This window comes from Choloepus didactylus, chromosome 3, assembly GCF_015220235.1.
Source record: "Choloepus didactylus isolate mChoDid1 chromosome 3, mChoDid1.pri, whole genome shotgun sequence".
NCBI classification, from domain to species: domain Eukaryota; kingdom Metazoa; phylum Chordata; class Mammalia; order Pilosa; family Megalonychidae; genus Choloepus; species Choloepus didactylus.
The window spans coordinates 215,074,498-215,099,799 of NC_051309.1; positions in this window are offsets into that span (position 1 = coordinate 215,074,498).

Sequence of the window (25,302 nt, forward strand, 5' to 3'; positions counted from 1 at the left end):
CATTGACTGTAAAGTTTAGATGGATTCTATGGTGTGTGAGTCCATCTCAAAAAATTGCCCTTAAACTTAAAAAAAGGCAAAGGACATGAAGAGACATTTCTCCAAAGAAGACATATAAATGTCCAATAAGTGCAGGAAAACATGCGCAATATCACTAGTCATTAGGGAAATGTATATCAAAACCAAAATGAGATACCACACACACTAGGGTGGCTACTATTTTAAAAAATGTAAATGTGTTGGCAAAGATGTGGAGAAATTGGAAACCTCGTGCAGTCCTGGTAGGAGTATAAAATGTTGCAAATGCTGTGGAAAACAGTTTGGAAACTTCCTCAGAAAAGTTAAACATAGAATTTTCATATGAGCCAGCAATTCCACTCCTGGGTATATACTCCAAAAAAAATTGAAAACAGAGACGTGAACAGATATTTGTACACCAATGTTCAATAGCAGCATTTTTCACAACAGCCCAAAGCTGGAAACAACCCGAGTGCCCACCAACACATGAATGAACAAGCAAAATATGGTCTATCCATACCACAGAGTGTTATTCTGTTGTAAAAAGGAATGACATTTTGGCACATGCTGCAACGTGAGTGAACCTTGAAGTCACTGTGTTGGGTGAAATAAGCCAGAGGCAGAAGGACACACATTGTATGATTCTGCTTATAGGAAATATCTAGAAGAAGCAAATTAATGGGGACAGAACACAGATCAGAGGTTACCAGGCTATGGTGACAGGGCCCATCCCCCCTCCCCTCCATAGTGAAAGTGAGTTATTTCATGTATTGCCTACTTCACTGGAAGAGTCGTTAATGGTTATAAGACCTCTCAGGGGCAGGGGGAAATAATGTACAAATTGTATCATAAAAAAGCATGAAAAATTCCTCCCCTGATCACTGCTGATAACAAATCTCCACACACCTGTGTCACAAGGCCCTGCCAAAACTCTGCTCTCACACCTGATGGAGTGTCTTTGTTCTAACCCTTATAAATCACCTCCTTGCAATGCCCACTCTTTGTGGAGCACTAACTTCCATCTTTCCCCACTGGCTTCCAATGGGAAGAACTCTCCTGTCCATAAGTCCTATTGAACTCATGTCTAACTCTGTGCCTGCATGTTCTTCAGTCTTGGGGCTGAGACATGTTGGAACCTCTTTCATAATAAAAATTCAGGTTTAAAAAAAATTATTCAAGGCACAATAATAGATGAGTCTATTACAGTATCTAAAAGTACAGGGAAGAATTTTTCTATGTTCAACTATAGAGTTCCTGGAATATAAACAGCCTCATGTTATAAAACAATAATTTCTTCCAGCAATGGATGGTGGTGATGATAGCAAAGCATTGTGAATGTAATTAACACCACTAATTTTATACTTGGAAGCGAGTAAAAGGAGGGAAAATTATGCTGTATATATGCTACCACAGAAAAAATATTAAAAGTTTTTAAAAATTAGAAACAAAAATCCAAGAATTTGCATTTGAAATCAGTGCAGTTTTCTCAGGCACATCATATAGTCACATGCTCAATAAAATTTATTTCAGTGAAAACAAATTAATGGAGGTTCCAAGGATGTAAAACTAGAACAAAGGAATTGTTAAACCTCCTTAAGTTATTTTGAATAAGGTAGATTACAAACCAACTAACTACCAATAACACAAACAATTGAAACAGATAAACAATTAAGAAACTTAATCATATCATTTAAAAGTCCATACCGGGTAGAACATGGCAATGTGGGACAGTTACTTGAAACCTCTCCCCAGAGACTCAGTGAAAAGGGGCAATTCTCACTTGTTTAGAACTCTGGAGGAAGGTAAAGACTGGAGAAAGGTCACACGGACACTAAATCAAAGAAAGAAAGAAGTGAGGTAGGAAACCGTTATACTGGACCAGTCATCCTCTCCCCTCCCCCTCAGCACCACACAGCTCTGGAAGTGCCCAGAGGTAGCAGCCAGGACCCCTCCCACCTCCCACCAGGGACTCGGACTATAAAACCTCTCACAGGAGTGAGACAGATCCCCATCCACATCCTGACACAGAGATGCAAGCCCAGAGGGACCCACAGCAAGACTCAAGCCTCTGGGGAGGGGGGAATACAAAAGAGCAGTGAGGAAGAGCTTCCAATGGAGGATTAGGGAGGGAGAGTCAGAACCTAGTTCTCTCCCCAAAGCAGCACATAGCCAGGCAGAAACTGTCTGAATCAACTCTCTGGGGACCCAGGGGAGAGGGGAGGACATTTCAAGACACAGGCCAGTGATGGAGGAAGAATCTGAGAAAATGGGGGCAGAGACTGTAAATCCAGCCATGGTCCTGATGCCCACCCACCATCCTTGAGGCAACTGCTGTGGGCAGCCCAATTCTTGCCTTGGGGAGGGCTGCAGACTAGGGTGGCTGTGGAAGTCGACTGCAAGTACAGAGCCAGATTCTGTCTGGTACAGTGAGAGCACAGGAACCCTACACTTTCAGGCCCAATCATCAGATTCTTTGGGATTCCAAGGAGGTAAAAAGCTTCTGAGGATTAAGTAACTGAAGAGCCTGGGCAGGCTGGAAACTGCAGGGGGAAATTTTAAGATGTTTCAGAGCCTCTCCAGAGCCAAACTCAGGGAGAGTGGAAGTGGTCTACACCCCCCTGCACAGGAATCCAGCCCTGTTTTGGCTGAGAAATACTGAAGACTCAACTGTCAAAGCAATGCCCTAATACCAACAAAGGCAACAACTAAATCCTAGACAAGAGAGAAATCCACCTTCAGAATAGACCCATCAAGATAATCAGAGGACCAGATATCAGCAAAAATTCACAAGGTACACTAAATCTCAAGAAGAAATTGCTGAGTCAAAGGAACAAATCAAAAAGTGGAGGAGACAAAAAAATCTCCTGAATAATTTCAAAGAAATGAAGAGTAATGTGCATAAAGAAATAAAGGATATTAAAAAAAGACAGTAGAAAAGCATAAAGAAGCATTTGACAGAATACGTACAAAAATAACAGAAATTACAGAAATAAAAGACTCTGAAGATGAAGTTAAAAATATATTGGACATACACAAAAAGAGGTTTGGAGAGGTAGTAGAAAGAATCAGCCAGCTAGAAGACAGAGCAACCTAATTCGAACAGAGGAAAAAACCAATGAAGGAAACATGGAAAAGTCTGGGCAGGGTCTAAGGGAAATGACTGACCACACAGAGCGCACAAACACACTCATCATGGGTTTTCCAGAGGGAGAAGAGAAAGGAAGAGAGCCGGGAAGAATATTTGAAGAAATAATGGCTGAAAATTTCCCAGCTCTTTATAAAAGACATAAATATGCAAATCCAAGATGTCCAACATTCTCCTGTGTTAATCCATTAGACCCACTCCAAGACATATCCTAATTAGGTAGTCAAATGCTGAAGAGAAGAAGAAATTTCTGAAAGCATCAGGAGAAAAGCAATTCACCACTTACAGGGGAAGTCAAATAGGACTAAGTGCTGATTTCTTACCAGACACCATGGAGACAAGATGGCAGTGGTACAATATATTTAAGATACTGAAAGACAAAAATTTCCAACCAAGAATTTCTATCCAGCAAAGCAGTTCTTCAAAAATGAGTGTGAGTTTAAAATATGCACAGATGAACAGAAGCTGAGATAGTTCGTTAGTAAGAGAACAGCCCAAGGAGAACTACTAAAGGAAATTCTGCCAGCTAAAAAGAAAACACAGGAGACAGAGGCCAGGAGGAAGGTACAGAATTGAAGAGTATTAGGGTAACTAGAAGAATAAAAAGTGAAAAAATATATCTGACAAATAAAAACCAAAGGATAGTATGTTTGAAGTAATAACTGCCTTTACAGTGATAATTTTGAATGGTAATGGATTAAACTCCCCAATGAAAAGACAGATTGACAGAATGGATTAAAAAATATATATATGGAGGCGGGGCAAGATGGCAGACTGGTGAGCTGTATGTTTTAGTTACTCCTCCAGGAAAGTAGGTAAAAAGCAAGGTACTGCGTGGACTGGACACCACAGAGCAATCTGTCTTTGGGCATACTTCATACAACACTCATGAAAACGTGGAACTGCTGAGATCAGCGAAATCTGTAAGTTTTTGCGGCCAGGGGACCCGCGCCCCTCCCTGCCAGGCTCAGTCCCGGGGGAGGAGGGGCTGTCAGCTCCAGGAAGGAGAAGGGAGAATTGCAGTGGCTGCTCTTACCGGAAACTCATTCTACTGATTCAAACTCCAACCATAGATAGACTGAGGCCAGACACCAGAGACTCTGAGAGCAGCCAGCCCAGCAGAGAGGAGACAGGCATAGAAAAAAAACAACACGAAAAACTCCAAAATAAAAGCAGAGGATTTTTGGAGTTCTGGTGAACACAGAAAGGGGAAGGGCGGAGATCAGGCCTTGAGGCGCATATGCAAATCCCGAAGCAAGGCTGATCTCTCTGCCCTGGGCACTTTTCCTTAATGGCCCTGGTTGCTTTGTCTATTAGCATTTCAATAACCCATTAGATCTCTGAGGAGAGGCCGTTTTTTTTTTTTTTTTTTTTTAATCCTTTTTGCTTTTTCTAAAACAATTACTCTAAGAAGCTCAATACAGAAAGCTTCAAAGAATTGAAATTTGGGCACGTCAAGTCAAGAGCAGAACTAAGAGAGCTCTGAGACAAAAGGCAATAATCCAGTGGCTGAGAAAATTCACTAAACAACACAACTTCCCAAGAAAAGGGGGGTGTCCGCTCACAGCCACCATCCTGGTGGACAGGAAACACTCCTGCCCATCGCCAGCCCCATAGCCCAGAGCTGCCCCAGACAACCCAGTGTGACGGAAGTGCTTCAAATAACAGGCACACACCACAAAACTGGGCGTGGACATTAGCCTTCCCTGCAACCTCAGCTGAATGTCCCAGAGCTTGGGTAGGGGGAGCAGTGTGAATTAACAGAGCCCCATTCAGCCATCATTTGAGCAGACTGGGAGCCTCCCAACACAGCCCAGCAGCCCAGAACTGCCCTGGGGGGACGGCACTCACCTGCGACATAGCACAGTCATCCCTCAACAGAGGACCCGGGGTGCACAGCCTGGAAGAGGGGCCCACTTGCAAGTCTCAGGAGCCATACGCCAATACCAAAGACTTGTGGGTCAGTGGCAGAGACAAACTGTGGCAGGACTGAACTGAAGGATTAGACTATTGCAGCAGCTTTAAAACTCTAGGATCATCAGGGAGATTTGATTGTTAGGGCCACCCCCCCTCCCCGACTGCCCAGAAACACGCCCCACATACAGGGCAGGCAACACCAACTACACACGCAAGCTTGGGACACCAATTGGGCCCCACAAGACTCACTCCCCCACTCACCAAAAAGGCTAAGCAGGGGAGATCTGGCTTGTGGAGAACAGGTGTCTCGTGGACGCCACCTGCTGGTTAGTTAGAGAAAGTGTACTCCACGAAGCTGTAGATCTGATAAATTAGAGATAAGGACTTCAACTGGTCTACAAACCCTAAAAGAACCCTATCAAGGTCAGCAAATGCCACGAGGCCAAAAACAACAGAAAATTATAAAGCATATGAAAAAACCAGACGATATGGATAACCCAAGCCCAAGCACCCAAATCAAAATACCAGAAGAGACACACCTAGAGCAGCTACTCAAAGAACTAAAGATGAACAATGAGACCCTAGTACGGGATATGAAGGAAATCAAGAAGACCCTAGAAGAGCATAAAGAAGACATTGCAAGACTAAATAAAAAAATGGATGATCTTATGGAAATTAAAGAAACTGTTGACCAAATTAAAAAGATTCTGGACACTCATAGTACAAGACTAGAGGAAGTTGAACAACGAATCAGTGACCTGGAAGATGACAGAATGGAAAATGAAAACATAAAAGAAAGAATGGGGAAAAAATTTGAAAAACTCGAAATGGACCTCAGGGATATGATAGATAATATGAAACGTCCGAATATAAGACTCATTGGTGTCCCAGAAGGGGAAGAAAAGGGTAAAGGTCTAGGAAGAGTATTCAAAGAAATTGTTGGGGAAAACTTCCCAAATCTTCTAAACAACATAAATACACAAATCATAAATGCTCAGCGAACTCCAAATAGAATAAATCCAAATAAACCCACTCCGAGACATATACTGATCACACTGTCAAACATAGAAGAGAAGGAGCAAGTTCTGAAAGCAGCAAGAGAAAAGCAATTCACCACATACAAAGGAAACAGCATAAGACTAAGTAGTGACTACTCAGCAGCCACCATGGCAGGCAAGAAGGCAGTGGCACGATATATTTAAAATTCTGAGTGAGAGGAAATTTCCAGCCAAGAATACTTTATCCAGCAAAGCTCTCCTTCAAATTTGAGGGAGAGCTTAAATTTTTCACAGACAAAGAAATGCTGAGAGAATTTGCTAACAAGAGACCTGCCCTACTGGAGATACTAAAGGGAGCCCTACAGACAGAGAAACAAAGACAGGACAGAGAGACTTGGAGAAAGGTTCAGTACTAAAGAGATTCGGTATGGGTACAATAAAGGATATTAATAGAGAGAGGGAAAAATATGGCAAACATAATCCAAAGGATAAGATGGCCGATTCAAGAAATGCCTTCACGGTTTTAACGTTGAATGTAAATGGATTAAACTCCCCAATTAAAAGATATAGATTCGCAGAATGGATCAAAAAAAATGAACCATCAATATGTTGCATACAAGAGACTCATCTTAGACACAGGGACACAAAGAAACTGAAAGTGAAAGGATGGAAAAAAATATTTCATGCAAGCTACAGCCAAAAGAAAGCAGGTGTAGCAATATTAATCTCAGATAAAATAGACTTCAAATGCAGGGATGTTTTGAGAGACAAAGAAGGCCACTACATACTAATAAAAGGGGCAATTCAGCAAGAAGAAATAACAATCGTAAATGTCTATGCACCCAATCAAGGTGCCACAAAATACATGAGAGAAACATTGGCAAAACTAAAGGAAGCAATTGATGTTTCCACAATAATTGTGGGAGACTTCAACACATCACTCTCTCCTATAGATAGATCAACCAGACAGAAGACCAATAAGGAAATTGAAAACCTAAACAATCTGATAAATGAATTAGATTTAACAGACATATACAGGACATTACATCCCAAATCACCAGGATACACATACTTTTCTAGTGCTCACGGAACTTTCTCCAGAATAGATCATATGCTGGGACATAAAACAAGCCTCAATAAATTTAAAAAGATTGAAATTATTCAAAGCACATTCTCTGACCACAATGGAATACAATTAGAAGTCAATAACCATCAGAGACTTAGAAAATTACAAATACCTGGAGGTTAAACAACACACTCCTAAACAATCAGTGGGTTAAAGAAGAAATAGCAAGAGAAATTGCTAAATATATAGAGACGAATGAAAATGAGAACACAACATACCAAAACCTATGGGATGCAGCAAAAGCAGTGCTAAGGGGGAAATTTATAGCACTAAACGCATATATTAAAAAGGAAGAAAGAGCCAAAATCAAAGAACTAATGGATCAACTGAAGAAGCTAGAAAATGAACAGCAAACCAATCCTAAACCAAGTACAAGAAAAGAAATAACAAGGATTAAAGCAGAAATAAATGACATAGAGAACAAAAAAACAATAGAAAGGATAAATATCACCAAAAGTTGGTTCTTTGAGAAGATCAACAAGATTGACAAGCCCCTAGCTAGACTGACAAAATCAAAAAGAGAGAAGACCCATATAAACAAAATAATGAATGAAAAAGGTGACATAACTGCAGATCCTGAAGAAATTAAAAAAATTATAAGAGGATATTATGAACAACTGTATGGCAACAAACTGGATAATGTAGAAGAAATGGACAATTTCCTGGAAACATATGAACAACCTAGACTGACCAGAGAAGAAATAGAAGACCTCAACCAACCCATCACAAGCAAAGAGATCCAATCAGTCATCAAAAATCTTCCCACAAATAAATGCCCAGGGCCAGATGGCTTCACAGGGGAATTCTACCAAACTTTCCAGAAAGAACTGACACCAATCTTACTCAAACTCTTTCAAAACATTGAAAAAAATGGAACACTACCTAATTCATTTTATGAAGCTAACATCAATCTAATACCAAAACCAGGCAAAGATGCTACAAAAAAGGAAAACTACCGGCCAATCTCCCTAATGAATATAGATGCAAAAATCCTCAACAAAATACTTGCAAATCGAATCCAAAGACACATTAAAAAAATCATACACCATGACCAAGTGGGGTTCATTCCAGGCATGCAAGGATGGTTCAACATAAGAAAAACAATCAATGTATTACAACACATTAAAAACTCGAAAGGGAAAAATCAATTGATCATCTCAATAGATGCTGAAAAAGCATTTGACAAAATCCAACATCCGTTTTTGATAAAAACACTTCAAAAGGTAGGAATTGAAGGAAACTTCCTCATCATGATAAAGAGCATATATGAAAAACCCACAGCCAGCATAGTACTCAATGGTGAGAGACTGAAAGCCTTCCCTCTAAGATCAGGAACAAGACAAGGATGCCCGCTGTCACCACTGTTATTCAACATTGTGCTGGAAGTGCTAGCCAGGGCAATCCGGCAAGACAAAGAAATAAAAGGCATCCAAATTGGAAAAGAAGAAGTAAAACTGTCATTGTTTGCAGATGATATGATCTTATATCTAGAAAACCCTGAGAAATCAACGATACACCTACTAGAGCTAATAAACAAATTTAGCAAAGTAGCGGGATACAAGATTAATGCACATAAGTCAGTAATGTTTCTATATGCTAGAAATGAACAAACTGAAGAGACACTCAAGAAAAAGATACCATTTTCAATAGCAACTAAAAAAATCAAGTACCTAGGAATAAACTTAACCAAAGATGTAAAAGACCTATACAAAGAAAACTACATAACTCTACTAAAAGAAATAGAAGGGGACCTTAAAAGATGGAAAAAAATTCCATGTTCATGGATAGGAAGGCTAAATGTCATTAAGATGTCAATTCTACCCAAACTCATCTACAGATTCAATGCAATCCCAATCAAAATTCCAACAACCTACTTTGCAGACTTGGAAAAGCTAGTTATCAAATTTATTTGGAAAGGGAAGATGCCTCGAATTGCTAAAGACACTTTAAAAAAGAAAAACGAAGTGGGAGGACTTACACTCCCTGACTTTGAAGCTTATTATAAAGCCACAGTTGCCAAAACAGCATGGTACTGGCACAAAGATAGACATATAGATCAATGGAATCGAATTGAGAATTCAGAGATAGACCCTCAGATCTATGGCCGACTGATCTTTGATAAGGCCCCCAAAGTCACCGAACTGAGCCATAATGGTCTTTTCAACAAATGGGGCTGGGAGAGTTGGATATCCATATCCAAAAGAATGAAAGAGGACCCCTACCTCACCCCCTACACAAAAATTAACTCAAAATGGACCAAAGATCTCAATATAAAAGAAAGTACCATTAAACTCCTAGAAGATAATGTAGGAAAACATCTTCAAGACCTTGTATTAGGAGGCCACTTCCTAGACTTTACACCCAAAGCACAAGCAACAAAAGAGAAAATAGATAAATGGGAACTCCTCAAGCTTAGAAGTTTCTGCACCTCAAAGGAATTTCTCAAAAAGGTAAAGAGGCAGCCAACTCAATGGGAAAAAATTTTTGGAAACCATGTATCTGACAAAAGACTGATATCTTGCATATACAAAGAAATCCTACAACTCAATGACAATAGTACAGACAGCCCAATTATAAAATGGGCAAAAGATATGAAAAGACAGTTCTCTGAAGAGGAAATACAAATGGCCAAGAAACACATGAAAAAATGTTCAGCTTCACTAGCTATTAGAGAGATGCAAATTAAGACCACAATGAGATACCATCTAACACCGGTTAGAATGGCTGCCATTAAACAAACAGGAAACTACAAATGCTGGAGGGGATGTGGAGAAATTGGAACTCTTATTCATTGTTGGTGGGACTGTATAATGGTTCAGCCACTCTGGAAGTCAGTCTGGCAGTTCCTTAGAAAACTAGAGATAGAGCTACCATTCGATCCAGCGATTGCACTTCTCGGGATATACCCGGAAGATCGGAAAGCAGTGACACGAACAGATATCTGCACGCCAATGTTCATAGCAGCATTATTCACAATTGCCAAGAGATGGAAACAACCCAAATGTCCATCAACAGATGAGTGGACAAATAAAATGTGGTATATACACACGATGGAATACTACGCGGCAGTAAGAAGGAACGATCTGTGAAACATATGACAACATGGATGAACCTTGAAGACATAATGCTGAGCGAAATAAGCCAGGCACAAAAAGAGAAATATTATATGCTACCACTAATGTGAACTTTGAAAAATGTAAAACAAACGGTTTATAATGTAGAATGTAGGGGAACTAGCAGTAGAGAGCAATTAAGGAAGGGGGAACAATAATCCAAGAAGAACAGATAAGCTATTTAACGTTCTGGGGATGCCCAGAAATGACTATGGTCTGTTAATTTCTGATGGATGTAGTAGGAACAAGTTCACTGAAATGTTGCTATAGTATGTAACTTTCTTGGGGTAAAGTAGGAACATGTTGGAAGTTAAGCAGTTATCTTAGGTTAGTTGTCTTTTTCTTACTCCCTTGCTATGGTCTCTTTGAAATGTTCTTTTATTGTATGTTTGTTTTCTTTTTAACTTTTTTTTTCATACAGTTGATTTGAAAAAAGAAGGGAAAGTTAAAAAAAAAAAAAAAAAAAGAAAAAAGACAAACAAGGAAAAAAAAAAAAAAAAAAACGATGTAGTGCCCCCTTGAGGAGCCTGTGGAGAATGCAGGGGTATTCGCCTACCCCACCTCCATGGTTGCTAACATGACCACAGACATAGGGGACTGGTGGTTTGATGGGTTGAGCCCTCTACCATAAGTTTTACCCTTGGGAAGACGGTTGCTGCAAAGGAGAGGCTAGGCCTCCCTGTATTTGTGCCTAAGAGTCTCCTCCTGAATGCCTCTTTGTTGCTCAGATGTGGCCCTCTCTCTCTGGCTAAGCCAACTTGAAAGGTGAAATCACTGCCCTCCCCCCTACGTGGGATCAGACACCCAGGGAAGTGAATCTCCCTGGCAACGTGGAATATGACTCCCGGGGAGGAATGTAGACCCGGCATCGTGGAATGGAGAACATCTTCTTGACCAAAAGGGGGATGTGAAAGGAAATGAAATAAGCTTCAGTGGCAGAGAGATTCCAAAACGAGCCGAGAGATCACTCTGGTGGGCACTCTTACGCACACTTTAGACAACCTTTTTTAGGTTCTAAAGAATTGGGGTAGCTGGTGGTGGATACCTGAAACTATTAAACTACAACCCAGAACCCATGAATCTCGAAGACAGTTGTATAAAAATGTAGCTTATGAGGGGTGGCAGTGGGATTGGGAATGCCATAAGGACCAAACTCCACTTTGTCTAGTTTATGGATCGATGTGTAGAAAAGTAGGGGAAGCAAACAAACAGACAAAGGTACCTAGTGTTCTTTTTTACTTCAATGCTCTTTTTCACTCTAATTATTATTCTTGTTATTTTGTGTGTGTGCTAATGAAGGTGTCAGGGATTGATTTAGGTGATGAATGTACAACTATGTAATGGTACTGTAAACAATCGAAAGTACAATTTGTTTTGTATGACTGCGTGGTATGTGAATATATCTCAATAAAATGATGATTAAAAAAAAAAAAAAAGAAAAAAAAAAAAAAATAAAATTAGGGGAACCAAAAAAACAGACAAAGGTACCTAGTGTTCTTTTTTACTTCAATTGCTCTTTTTCACTCTAATTATTATTCTTGTTATTTTTGTGTGTGTGCTAATGAAGGTGTCAGGGATTGATTTAGGTGATGAATGTACAACTATGTAATGGTACTGTAAACAATCGAAAGTACAATTTGTTTTGTATGACTGCGTGGTATGTGAATGTATCTCAATAAAATGATGATTAAAAAAAAAAAAATATATATATATATATATATGATCCATCTATTTGCTGTTTACAGGAGACTCATTTTAGACCCAAAGATACAAATAGGTTAAAAGCAAAAGTATGGAAAAAGATACTCCAGGCAAGCTGGAGTAGCTATATTAATATCAGATAATATAGACTTTAAATGCAAAATAGTTATGAGATGAAGAAGGCCACTATCTGTTAGTAAAAGGGGCAATTCACAAAGAAGAACTAACAATCATAAATATTTATGCCCCTAGTCAAGGTGCCCAAAAATACATCAGGCAAACACTGGCAAAACAGAGGGGAGTAACCCCATGGCCATAACTCTTGAAGACGATTGTACAGCTATGTAGCTTACGAGGGGTGAGAGTGTGACGGTGAAAACCTTATGGAGCACATGCCCTTTACCCAGTGTATGGATGGATGAGTAGAAAAATGGGGACAGGGACTAAATGAAGATTGGGGTGGGATGGCGAGGGGGGATGATTTGGGTGTCCTTTTTTACTTTTTTTTTATTCTTAACTGTGTAAAGAAAATGTCCAAAAATGGATTGGGGTGATGAAGGCACAACTGTATGATGGTGCCCTGAACAGTTGATCGTACACCATGGATGACTGTATGGCATGTGAATATATCTCAATAAAACTGAATTTAATAAAAAATCAGAGGGGAGTGATAGACCAGAACCATCTTCAGGCTCACCAGAGTCTGAGCTTGAGCACTCTGTCCTTGTGCAACTGTCACCATCGTCTGAGAGCCCACGTCCGAGTCCTTTGGCCCCCACCACATCTGGCCACACACCTGGACTTCCTTACCTCAGGCTGGGAGAGCCCAGGTTGGCCAAGGGTCTACCGGGTGGCCGGACATCCTGTCCAGGATGAGAGCCCAGCAAGCTGCACCCCGGAGGCGAGTGGGTGGAGACTGACGGACCCAACAGATCAGGGCGTCACTCTAGGTGCCAGGAGGTTTGCGAGGGAGGGCTCCTTGCCGGGCAGATTTGGGAACCCACCCCCAAGTGACAGCCCACTGGGAGTAGGAGCCCCCAGGGTTCCTCCACGGGCCTGGACGCTTTCGCCAAGTTTTGGGAACCGTTGCCAATCGTCTTCCCGCGGCCCTGGCGCATCTTTTCGGCAGCTCTGCGACGCCTGGGTCAGAATCCGCTGTGGCACCGAGGCCGAGCAGGGGTGGTGCCGGGTGGCGCGGGGGCAGAGGGGCTGGGGTGCTGGGGGAGCATCCGCCCTTTCCCCACAGCAAGGCCGAACGCGGCAGCCTCTGCACCGCCAGGGCCTTCCCCGGGGAGCCTGCCCGCAGCCCGGCAGGGGCCAGAGGTGTGCCGGGGGCTCCGCCCATCGTCCCGCAGGCTCCCGCAGGCTCCCGCCAGCCAGACCGCCACTGCCGCTGCCGATCGGGAAAACCCACCGAGACCCCGGAGCCTCGTCCCCCTCCCGGAGTCCGCACCACCTGCCCGGCCAAGACAGGTCCCAGGTGCCCGCGCAGAGGACTTCCCCGCCAGCGGAGGATGCCTCCGACACCCCGTCCCCAGGCCCGCGACCTGCTGGCCTTGGTTTCGGGGCCTGGCGTGGGTTCCCCGCGAGAGCGGAGGGGACCCGAGGTGCGGTGCTGCTCCAGCAGCTCAGGGGACGGGCTGCCACCGCCCAGGGAGTGTGTGTGTGGCCCGAAGGTGTGGCGGCGCGCCAGGCCCGCCCTCGCGCCCCAAGGCGGCTTCCCGGGAAGACGGCTCCCGGTTGGCTCTGCGTCCCGAGGGACGCGTGCGGTGCTCATCCCAGGGCGGCCAGTGGAAGGAGCACCGTGGGCAGCAGGGGCTGCAGGGCGGGAGGGTCGGCTGGACACCACTGGAGGGGAGGCGAGGCGAGGGGATGGCTCCTGGGGAGAGACGTTCGGGTGCGTTGGCGGCCACGCAGGCCCCGGGCTTCCCCCTCACCCGGGCCTGGCTTTGGCCTGGCGCGCTCAGTCGGGTCCACCTGGCTGGCCAGGAAGGGCGGGAGGGGCAGGTCGCCTCTTGCGGGCTGGGCAGGTGGGATGGCAGGGGCACTGGCAGTTCCGTTTAGGAGACTGGGGGAAGCAGGGTCCTGGCAGGGGTGGGCACACAGGGTGGGAATGGGATTGTGTGGGGTCCCTGGGTGGGGGTAGAATTAGGGGGTCAGTCTAGGGACTGAGCTGGGCTGCACAGGGCTGTCCTTCACCGATGGTCAGAGGCACAGAGACACCCCTGAGGAGAGCGGTGAGCCTGGCCCGGTGTCTCAGATCCCCGCCCCGGGTGGCACAGACCCCGCAGCTGGCCAGGCAATGCGCACAGCCAAGCACAGCACCTGCTCTTAAGTCTGCAGGTGGCATCAACCAGCATCTGTGGGCAAACCACCACTTTTGGGTACCTGGTGTTGCAATTCTCATTTTCTCTCTCTCTCTCCCTCCCTCTCTCCTCTTCTCTTCTCTTGGTATCTGCTGTTTATTTGATTTAATTAGACAGTCTCTTCTGTTTGAAAACAATAACCCTTTAGAGATGATTACAGAATGCCACATTAGACAGGATTTCTGAAAATCAAATTGTAAAAAATTGGTAAAAAAAAATTGGTACACTAAATGAAAATATCATTTCATGAATAGGACACATTAGGCTTTACATTGCATCCTAACAGCTACACATAACTCAGTGAGGTGTGGTTAATGGGAGTTGGGCATTTCCAATTAGAATGTATACAGAGATTTACTGCCATTGCTTCTTTTTTCTCCAGATTGGGACTGTATTTTTCCAGATAAGCCAGAATAATATGGACAGATGAGAAGAGAAATAGGGACAAAAACTAAATGAAAAATAGGGTGGTGTTGGACTATTTTAGGTGTTCTTCATTATTTTTATTTTTATTTATTTTGTTTTGCAGTACAGAAACTGTTCAAAACTTGATTTTGGTGATGAATGGACAACCATGATGGTACAGTGAACAACAGACTGCAATAGATTGTACGCTGTGGATGATTGTAAGGTATGTGAATACATCTCAATAAAACTGTTTAAAGTAAAAAATCAGTGGACCAGTTGAGTCTACTTTTGGGCTCTATTCTGTTCCATTGCTCAGTTTGTCAACACTTTTGCCAGCACGACCATCTTTAATATGGCCTTAAAATGTGCCTAGAAGGCAGAGAACTTGAATTCTCCAATGATGCTTTGCTTTATCAAAGTGCTTTGCATTTCCCTATAAATTTTAGATTCAGTTTATCGATTTTGGAAAAAGTCCTACTGCAGTTTCTATTGTGATTGTGTTGAACCTGTTGGTCAGTTTGGGGGAACTGACATCTTAACAATATTGAGTCTTCCTGTGCATAAATGCTCATTGATTTTCATCCTCTTTAATTACCCTCAGAAATGTTTTATGGTTTTCATTGTATATTGTACATATTTTTAAATTTTATCCTCATTTTTTTTTTTGATCCTCTGCTAAGGTATTTTTACATTTCTCTTTCCAAATATGTTTGCACATATATAAATAATAAAAGTTTTTTTATGTTAAAAAACTAATATTTGGGGCATCTCATAAAATTTTAAGTGTTGGTAGCACAATCCAATCCAGTGCACATACCCATTTCTGGACAAACAGCTTGCCATGCAATGATTCCAAAGTAATGAAACTACTTCCTTGAAGACTAAAGTGGCCTGGGTGGAATGGAAATCCAGGTAGTTTATAGAAGTATCATATAGATTGATTTTACTACTGGTGTTATATTAGCAAAAAGACAAGCTAGAAGAGTAAACTGGAAGAAGTACACCATTCCCATGATTTCGTGTAAAACGAATGGTGCCCTTCGAAACTGACTGTGTTTTAAAACTTCAACTTCCATGTGAGACCAAGGGAAGAGATGTCTATTTGGTGCAGCTTCTATATTTTCTAAACAGTAGAACTCTACAGTCAGTTTGTTCAAACACCACAATTACATGGAACTTTGAATAGGAAGTGAGATACAGTAGGTTAGTATAGGTTAGAGTAAAATAGTGACACATGCCGAAGTAATTTGGGCAGAAAATAAAAAATATATTTACAGCCTCACACCCCCACCCCCCACCCTAAGGAGCTGGGGAAAGGTGCAGAAGTGTCGGATATCCTCACCTGGAGTGGTGTTGATGTTGTCACAAACATTGGGACTGGCAGTTTGATATGCTGAGCCCTCGATCATGGGACTTGCCCTTATGAAGCTCGTTACTGCAAAGAAGAGGCTAAACGTGCATATAATTGTGCTTAAGAGTCTCCCCCTGAGTACCTCTTTGTTGCTCAGATGTGCCCTCTGTTTCTCTAACTGAGCCACCTCAGCAGGTGAACTTGCTGCCCTCCCCACTATGTGGTACCCAACTCCCAGGGGTGTAAATCTCCTTGGCAATGTGGGACATAACTCCAGGGAATGAATCTGGACCTGTGGGATTGAGAATATCTTCTTGACCAAAAGGGGGATGCAAAATGAGACGAAATAAGTTTCGGTGGCTGAGAGATTCCAAATGGAGTCGAGAGGTCACTCTGGTGGACATTCTTATGCACTATATAGATAACACCTTTTAGGTTTTAATGCATTGGAATACCTAGAAGTAAATACCTGAAACTACCAAACTCCAACCCAGCAGTCTGGACTCCTGAAGATGATTATATAACAATGAAAATTACAAGGGGTGACAGTGTGATTGTGAAAACCCTGTGGATCACACTCCCTTTATCTAGTGTATGGATGGGTGAGTAGATAAATGGGGATAAAAGCTAAATGACAAATAGGGTGGGATGGAGGGATGGTTTGGGTGTTCTTTTTTTACTTTTATTGTTTATTCTTATTCTGATTCTTTCTGATGTCAGGAAAATGTTCAGAAATAGATTGTGGTGATGAATGTATAACTACATGATCACACTATGAACAGTTGATTGTATACCATGGATGATTATATGGCATGTGAATATATTTCAATAAAACTGAATTTAAAAAAAAAGAATGACAACCTTAACTACAAGTGTCAGCAGATGAAGACATCCTTTAAAGTATTTTTCCTTATAATGTCTCTGATTGTTGTATCAGAGTGCTACTAGCCAAATAAAATGATTTGGGGATGGGTTCCTCATTTATTTCCTGGGAGGGATTGCACAGAAATGATGGTACACCTATGTTAAATCTTGGGTAGAATTCAGCAGTGAAACCATCTGGATCTGCAGTTTTCTTTTCTGGAATGATTTTCACTACAAATTTAATTTCCTCAACCAATACAGGTCTTTTGGTTGTTTCCTCAGTGAACTTTGGTAGTTTGTACCTTCAAATTAATTTGTCTGTTTTACCTAAGTTGTTAAACATATGGTGTGAAGTTGTGATTTTCTAAATGATCCTTGTGACCTCCAGGGCTGAGGCCGAGACCCCTCACCCACTGGAACCCTTCATAGCCGTGGGCCCCTAGCTGTTATCAGCACCTGCCCACAAATTGGGCACACCACGGAAGCCCCTTCCCTGGCCAGCACAGGCCTTCACTGCCCTGGCACCACAGGAATGAGCCGAAATTCATCCGTTCCCTCGGCACCTGGGCCCCACATTCCAGGGTTCCCATGCAGTACAGTCCCCAGGAGACAAGACCCACCTGGCCACCCCCCCAGCCCCTTTCAGCTCGATCTTGGACCACTGCTCTCCAGAAGCCACATGGGACATTGAGCCAGGGAAAGTGTGGTGCAGGAGCTCCTGGGCATAAATGGGAAGTGACCCCATGAGCCCCAATTACCAGGCTGCCAGTGGTGTGCACAGCTTCTGTCTGCTTCTTAGTGGTCCAGATAATTTGCTTGAGAACAGCAGTGATGACAAGCATTTCTTGAGCAGTTGAAACCTGCTCAACCACAACTGAAATCTCCCATGTGACAGTCCTTCACCTTGACCAGCCCCAGAAGCTCCAACCTGTTCTGCCTGCAGATGAGGAGGCTCGATGAAGGTGGTAGAGCAGGGGTGAGCCGAGCCCCTGGCCTGGCTGGTCCCGACCCACAGCCCACTGCCTGGCCTCGCTCCCGGACCCCCTGCCCCTTTGCCCCTTCTCCCACTGGGCCACATCTTAAATCACAAGTTTCACTGGTTTGTCAGAGGATTGACCTTCCAGCCTGTCTGAGGTATACCCCTCTCTGATGTTTTGCCTCTGAGGCTCTGTGTCCCCAGAGCTGGGAGGCCCATCCCTGAGAGTGTGGATGGCACAGCTATGGGGGCAGTGGGAGCTGTACTCATGGGGCAAGGGAGGGGGTGGGCCAGGGGAAGGGGAGGGCCAGGGAGAGTGTGTGGGGTCCTATGACTGGGGTCACAGGGAGGGGGTCATGTGGGCCATGGTGAGCTGTAGGGCACAGGGACTATAGGGCAGGGGACCATGGAGATTGTGGAGGTGGGAGGCCAGGGCAGGGGACCACAGGAGAAGTGGGCTGTGGGGCTGCAGGGGCTGTAGGGGCCAAGAGCTGTGGGGACAGGGAGGCCATGGAGGTGGGGGTGGGGTGTGGCTGCTGGGGTCCAGCTTCAGCCCTGCCCTGTCATAGCCACCACAGGGGTTCCAGTGGGGAGACCCCCAGGCCTGGCCTGGCAGCCAGAACTGCTTGTGGCCCTTTTTTTTTTAGCAATTGCCCTCCTGAGTTATGTGCAAAATGATTATTTTTAAGACGAAAGGAAGTCAGGCCTCTTTAGGATTCCCTGACTGGAATCAGGCCCAAAGCCCAGTTCCCCTGAGCCCATGGAAAGGCAGGGACTGTAAGGGCTGTTGTGGAAAGAGCCCCAGGCAGCTGCAAGCACAGGTGGGCCAGGTCAGAAGGTGGGGTGTGGCAGCGAGTTCTGAAGTGACCCCACATAGGGACATGTTCAGGGATCCAGAGTGCTTGATCTGCATTCCAGGGAATGTGGACATCTGTCCCACCTCTGAGAAGAAGGGGTGCATCTGGGGGCAGGGGAAGGTGGACGTGTCTCAGGGAGGTGGGTTCTGCTGAGCTCACGCAGGATGGGAGCGGTGGTCTTAGAAAGGAGGGAACCCCTGTCACCACCACTGAAAGTGCTGGTCTAGGGTGAGTGACTGAGCAGTGGGTGGACTCTGAGGAGAGGGAGGGAGGAGGGAGGGAAGGAAGAAGGAACAAGGACGGACAGGTCAGCAAGGGAAAGAAAGCCCCACCTCCCAAGATTTGCCCTGGGAGGGTCGCCATCCTGAGTGTGGATCTTCTGCCCAGCTGCCCCTGAAGTGGGTGAGACTCTCTCCGTGTCCTTTGCTAACACAGTTTGGGGAGGTAACCCCGCATGTTTCCTCACTCAGCCTGGGCCCTGCCCGTGACCCCCCAGCCCCCAGATACCACCCTGCTGCCCCCGGCCTCCCAGGGCCCACAGCTAGGCCTGCTGAGCCCAGGGCTGCATGTCCCCCAGGAGGTACAGTTTCTTCTCTCGCATGAGCGGCCCCCCCCGGCACAACTGTAACCATTGGCTCCCTCCATCGCAGGGTCCACCACCCACCATGAGCCAGAGCCCTGAATCCAGTTCTGCCGAGGCTTGTTTCCCTCTGTCCCAGTGAGGCAGGCACTGTTCTTGGAGGAGACATGTGGCCCCATCACCCTCCCCTTGTCCTACACCATCCCCAACCCAGGCTGCACCAGCTCCCCCTTCCCCAAGGCCCCCCACACCTGCACTCCCTCCTGTAGGGACCAGACCCCCATGGGCCATAGCCAGCCCTGGGACAATGACTTGTCTGATTTTCTGCAGTAGGACACCATGTCCTTCCTCTCCTGGGCCTGGACATATGCCAGGCTGAGAGCTCAGGGGTGGGTGGAGAAAGCCCTCAGGTGGGGTGACCAGGACAGGTGCGGTTCAAGGAGGGGCTGGTCAGCTGGGAGACTGGGGGAACCACCACCGGGGTGGTCAAAGCATCCCTGGGTGGGCAGAGGAAAGAGGATTCCACACACAGCCTCTCCCTGCCCACATCTCGACAAAACCACAGGAGCCACAGCCAGGGGAGTTGGGGAGGGATGGACAGATGGACAAGTGGAAGAGCAAGGGAGGCTCTGCCCCAGTGCCCTGGCCCATGCTACCAGGAGCAAATGGCCACTCAGCCATCCCCTGGCTTCATCCAGTGATGGGGAGGCTCCTGTGCCCCACTAGGAGCATCACACCGGGAGCCTGCTTCTGCTCGGTTGTGACCAACCCCTCCTCTCACTAAAAGCCTATTTTCTCCTCCACATCGAGGCTCATTTCCAAATGCCATTTTCTCTTAGTCATATCTTAGTTCACTGCATGCTCCAGGCAGCAGGTGAGAGAATGTGAGGGGGGACCCTTCTGTCCACCCCCAGGACTGGCTGACTTGGGTTTATAGATGGGAAGAGATGCCGTCCTCGGTGGGGAGGGGCTGCTTGTCCAGGGTCAGGGGCTTCGCCAAAGAAGGCTGGATGGTGAAATGGTTGCTGCTGCCTTCCTGGGTGAGTTGGGCAGCTCACGCCCCTCAATCCCTTGAGTCCCCCATTTGACACCTTTCACGCTCCTTTGAAATGAACTGATGGCTTTTCACCTGGACAGTGACAAAGCAATGGGCTGAGAGCCCCACTCGAGTTCCTGGCTTACACACAGCTCCTCTCCAGCTGCAGAGCTTTGTCACTGACAGGGGAGTGGTGCATGCCTGCTCCCCTAGAGTGGCAACTGGCAGAGGGGAAAACCGGAGGGGCACCCCAGAATCAGGCAGCACTGGAAATGAGACCTGCTCAGGTGAAAGGCCAGCTCACTGGCCAAATGGTCAAGACTCCATGGCTTCATCCAGTGCAGGGAGAATACACACCCTCTAGTCTCTCTTTGAGCACAAGAGGATGACAAAAACAGAGGCTGAGAGGTAGGCCCTGCTTTGTGAGAGGTTCCTCCCAAACATGAGCACTTCCAAACCTCAAAGCCCTGCTCCAAGGTCACTCATTTAGAAAACGGGGGAGGGGGGCTTACACCCAGACATGCCGACCCCTGTACAGAGTGTAGCACTTGCTATTCTCCAGCTAGGGGCCTGCAGCTATAGCAGGGTCACTGTGACTCAGTGGTGGGAGGCCAGCCCCTCCCAGCACTCAGATGGGGGGTTCAAGCCTAAGGGAAGCCCAAAACCCACCCTACCCATCCCACCACCCATGTGCCTCATTGCTCAGTGAGGAGCGCGGAAACTTAACCCCCTCAGAACCACACTATACAGGCCCATGCGCTTAACTCTGCTTCCAACCTTGCAGTGATGGATGTAAATATATATTTAAGTGAAATATGAAGTGGACCTGTGGGTTTGGAGGGGATCCTCTGAGAGGAGGGGCCTGCCCTCATGTAGCTAGAGGCAACCACGGCTGCTAGGAAAGGGCCTGCAGCATTTAGGCACCACACTCATCAACAGGGTTGGCAGCTTCTCCATTTCACCACTTCTGCAGCAGCCTGAGAGATGACTGCCACCTTATGTGGCTAAACCTGAGGCTCCTTGGAGAGGGGGATTGTGCCTTTCTCTTCCTTTTCCCCTTCGCCTCTCTATTCCCCTCCAGAATATGGCAACATGAAGGGTTAGCAGTGAAGGAATGGCATGTCCTCTGAGTGGGTGAGGAAGGGAGCCTTTGGGCACCCTTGAAAGAATGTTAAGAGCTCAGCAGGGGGATGGCCAGCCATGAGTCTGAGCTGGGCCAGGCCCTGGTGGCTGGGAGAGGGGCCTGAGCTCTCAAGAGCCAGGTCTGCAGTACTTGGGAAACTTTTAAAAGTTATTGTTTGTTTGTTTATTTATTTATTTATTTAACTTATTTATTTTTAATTGTAGCAAAGTATACATAACAAAAATAATTTTACATGGACAGTTCTTTAACATAAAGAACATTGACAAGTGTGCAATGTTCACCATTATTTCCACACTCTTTTCATCATCCCAAACCAAAGCTTGTAGTCATTCAGCAATAACCCTCCATTCGTCCTCCTCCCAACCCTGGTAACCACTATTATTTCTGCCCCTACACTTTTGTTGATTCTAAGTATTTCACACCAGAGAAATCATACAATATTTGTTCTTTTAGGTCTGGCTGATTCCACTCAACACAATGGCTTCAAGCTTCATCCATGGGGTAGCAAGTACCAGCACTTCATTTCTTTTTTTTTTTTAATTTTTATTTTGAAATCATTTCAAGCATACAGGACAGTTGCAAATACAATCCAAACCCCATACAGAGAAATCCAACACCACCCATCCCCAGATATCCGTATCTACCAATTTTACATTTTGCTACTTTGCAGTATCTTTCTTTCTGTTTCCTTCCTCCCTTCCTCCTTCCTTCCTTCCTTCCTCTCTCCCTCCCTCCCCCTCTCTCTTTCTTTCAACAGCATCTATTATCTTTCTATCAATTTTCCCTCTACCCATTTATCATCTTCTGAACAGTCAAGAGCAGACTGCATATGTCATACTCCTTGAACTTATAACACTTCCATGTACATTTCCTACAAACAAGGATATTCACTTATGTCATTAACTGCAGATAATTCAAGAAAATTAATATGGATATAAAGCTTAAATTCTATATTCCAATTTTTTCTTATGCTCCCTTTGAGCTTTTCTCCTCCATTCTTAGATCCACTCCAGTATCATATATTGCATTGATTGTCATTAACTTTTAATTCACTCCTTTTTATTAAATTAAATATATCAAGAACATTTTTTTAAAAAGATACACAATTTAAAAAATTTCAAACAAACCATAACAAGGGAGTAAGAAAAAGACAACTAACCTAAAATAACTACTTTACTTCCAGCAAGTTCCTACTCTACCCCAAGAAAATAACCTAATCAACATTTCTGTGAACTTGTTCCTGATATACAACATCAGAAATTAACAAAACAGTCATTCCTAGAACATTAAACTTACCCACAATAGCTTATCTGTTCTTATTGGGTTATCATTCCCCCTTCATTAATTGCTCTCTATTGCTAGTTTTCTTGTTGCATTTGAGCACCATCTTAGGTCCCCTATAAATGTTTAACAGCAGTGAGACAACCAGTTCAGAACACTGCTCTCAGCCTGCACCTGGAGAATCATTAGGTCTGCATCTCCCTACCCAACCCTTGGAGATGTTTGGAGACGCCAGCCCAGAGTTTGCTCTGGAGAAACTGAGATGATCCCGAGAAGCTTAGATGTACAAGAACAGAAGAATCTAAGAGAGGCAAGCCCAGAGACATTCTGGAGAAAGCCTTTTTAAAATCAGAACCCAGGGGCAAAGTATCAGTAGAGACCAGCCATGTGCCTTCTCAGCTGACAGAGTTATTCCAGACACCACTGGCCTTTCTCCAGTGAAGGCATGTTCTTGTTCATACCTTGATTTGGACATTTTTATGGCCTTAGAACTGTAAATTTGTGACCTAAAAAACACCCTTTGTAAAAGCCAATCCAATATTGGTATTTTGCACAGCAGCACCATTAGCAAACTGAAACATGTCTCCTTTCCCATTTCTGGTATTATTTATTTGCACCCCCCCCTCATTAGCATACCTACGGGTCCATCAATTTTATTGATTTTCTCAAATAATCAACTTTGGGTTTGGTTGATTCTCTCAATTTTTTTCATGTTCTCAATTTTATTTATTTATGTTCTAATCTGTGTTCTTTCTTTCCTTCTGTTTGCTTTGGGGTTAGTTTCCAATTCTTTCTCTAGTTGCTACAGGTAAACAGTTAATTTCTCAATTTCTGCTCATTCTTCTCTTTCAATATAGGCATTTATGGCAATAAATTTCCCTCTCAGACCACCTTTGCTGCATCGCATATGTTTTGATTTGTTGGGCTTTCATTGTCATTTGCTTGAGATATTTACTAATTTCTCCTATAATTTCTTACTTAACCTCACTGGTTGTTTAAAATTTGTATGGTTCACCCTCCAAATATTAATGACTTTACCAGCCTTCTGCCTGTTACTGATTCCCAGCTCCATTCAATTACATTCTGTGAGATGGTTTCGTACAATATCAATATTTTTGTTATTTATTGAGACTTCCCTTGTTGCCCAAGAGGTGATCTATCCTGAAGAAGGTTCCATATGCATTTGAGAAAAACATGAGCCCTGCTGTTGTGGAGTGTAGGATTCTATAAATGTCTGTTAACTCAATTTTATTCATCATACTATTCAACACCTCTGTTTCTTTACTGATCCTTTGTCTAGATGGTCTATACATTGATGAGAACGGTGTATTGGAGTCTCCCACTAGTACTGCAGAGATGTCTGCTTCTCAGTTCAGTATGGTCAGTGTGTGTCTCAGGTATTTTGAGGCACTCTCACTTGCTGCGTATTTATAACTGTCATGTCTTTGGGATGAATTGTTCCTTTTATTAAAACATAGTGTCCTTTTTTGTCTCTTTTAATTGTTTTACATTTGAAATCTAATTTGCCTGATATAATTAGTATAGCTACCCTGCTTTACTCTAGTTGTTGTTTGCATGAAACACTTTTTTCCCAGCCTCTCACTTTCAACCTATCTTGACCTTGTGTCTAAGGTGAGTTTCTGTAAGGCAGCATATACATGGCTCCTGTTTTTTTAATCCCCTCTGCCAGTATGTGATTTTTTAACAGGGAGTTTAATCTATTAACATTTAATGTTGCTAATGTAAGGATAGTACTTTCTTCTACCATTTCTTCTTTTGGATTTTGGATGTCATTTCTTATTTACCCTTTTTTCTTTTACTCTTCTTGATAGTCTTCATTTCTACACTCTTCTCCAAACCTCTCTCGGTCTTTTCCTATCAGCTTCTCTCCTTTAAGCATTTCTTGTAAAGCAGAATTCTTGTTAACAAAGCCTCTCACTGTCTGTCTGTATGAAAATGTTTTAAACTCTTCCTTATTACTGAAGGACATTTTCTCTGGATATAAAATTCTTGGTTGGTCGTTTTTCTCTTTCAGTATCTTAAATATATCACACCACTCCCTTCTTGCCTCCATGGTTTCTACTGAGAAACCCATACGTAGTCTTATCAAGCCTCCTTTGTATGTGACGGATTGCTTTTCTTTTGCTGCTTTCAGGATTATCTATCTTTGACATCTGACAGTCTGCTTAGTAAGTGTCTTGGAGTAGGTCTATTTGGGTCTATTCTGTTTGGGGGAGGCTGTGCCTCCTGGACTTGAAATTTTATGCCTTTCATAAGAGATTGGAAATTTTCTGTGATTATTTTCTCCATTATTTTTTCTGCCCCTTTTCCCTTCTCTTCTCCTTCTGGGATGCCCATTACATGTATATTCATGTAGTTCATGTTGTCATTCAATTCCCTGAAAACATGCTCATATGTTTC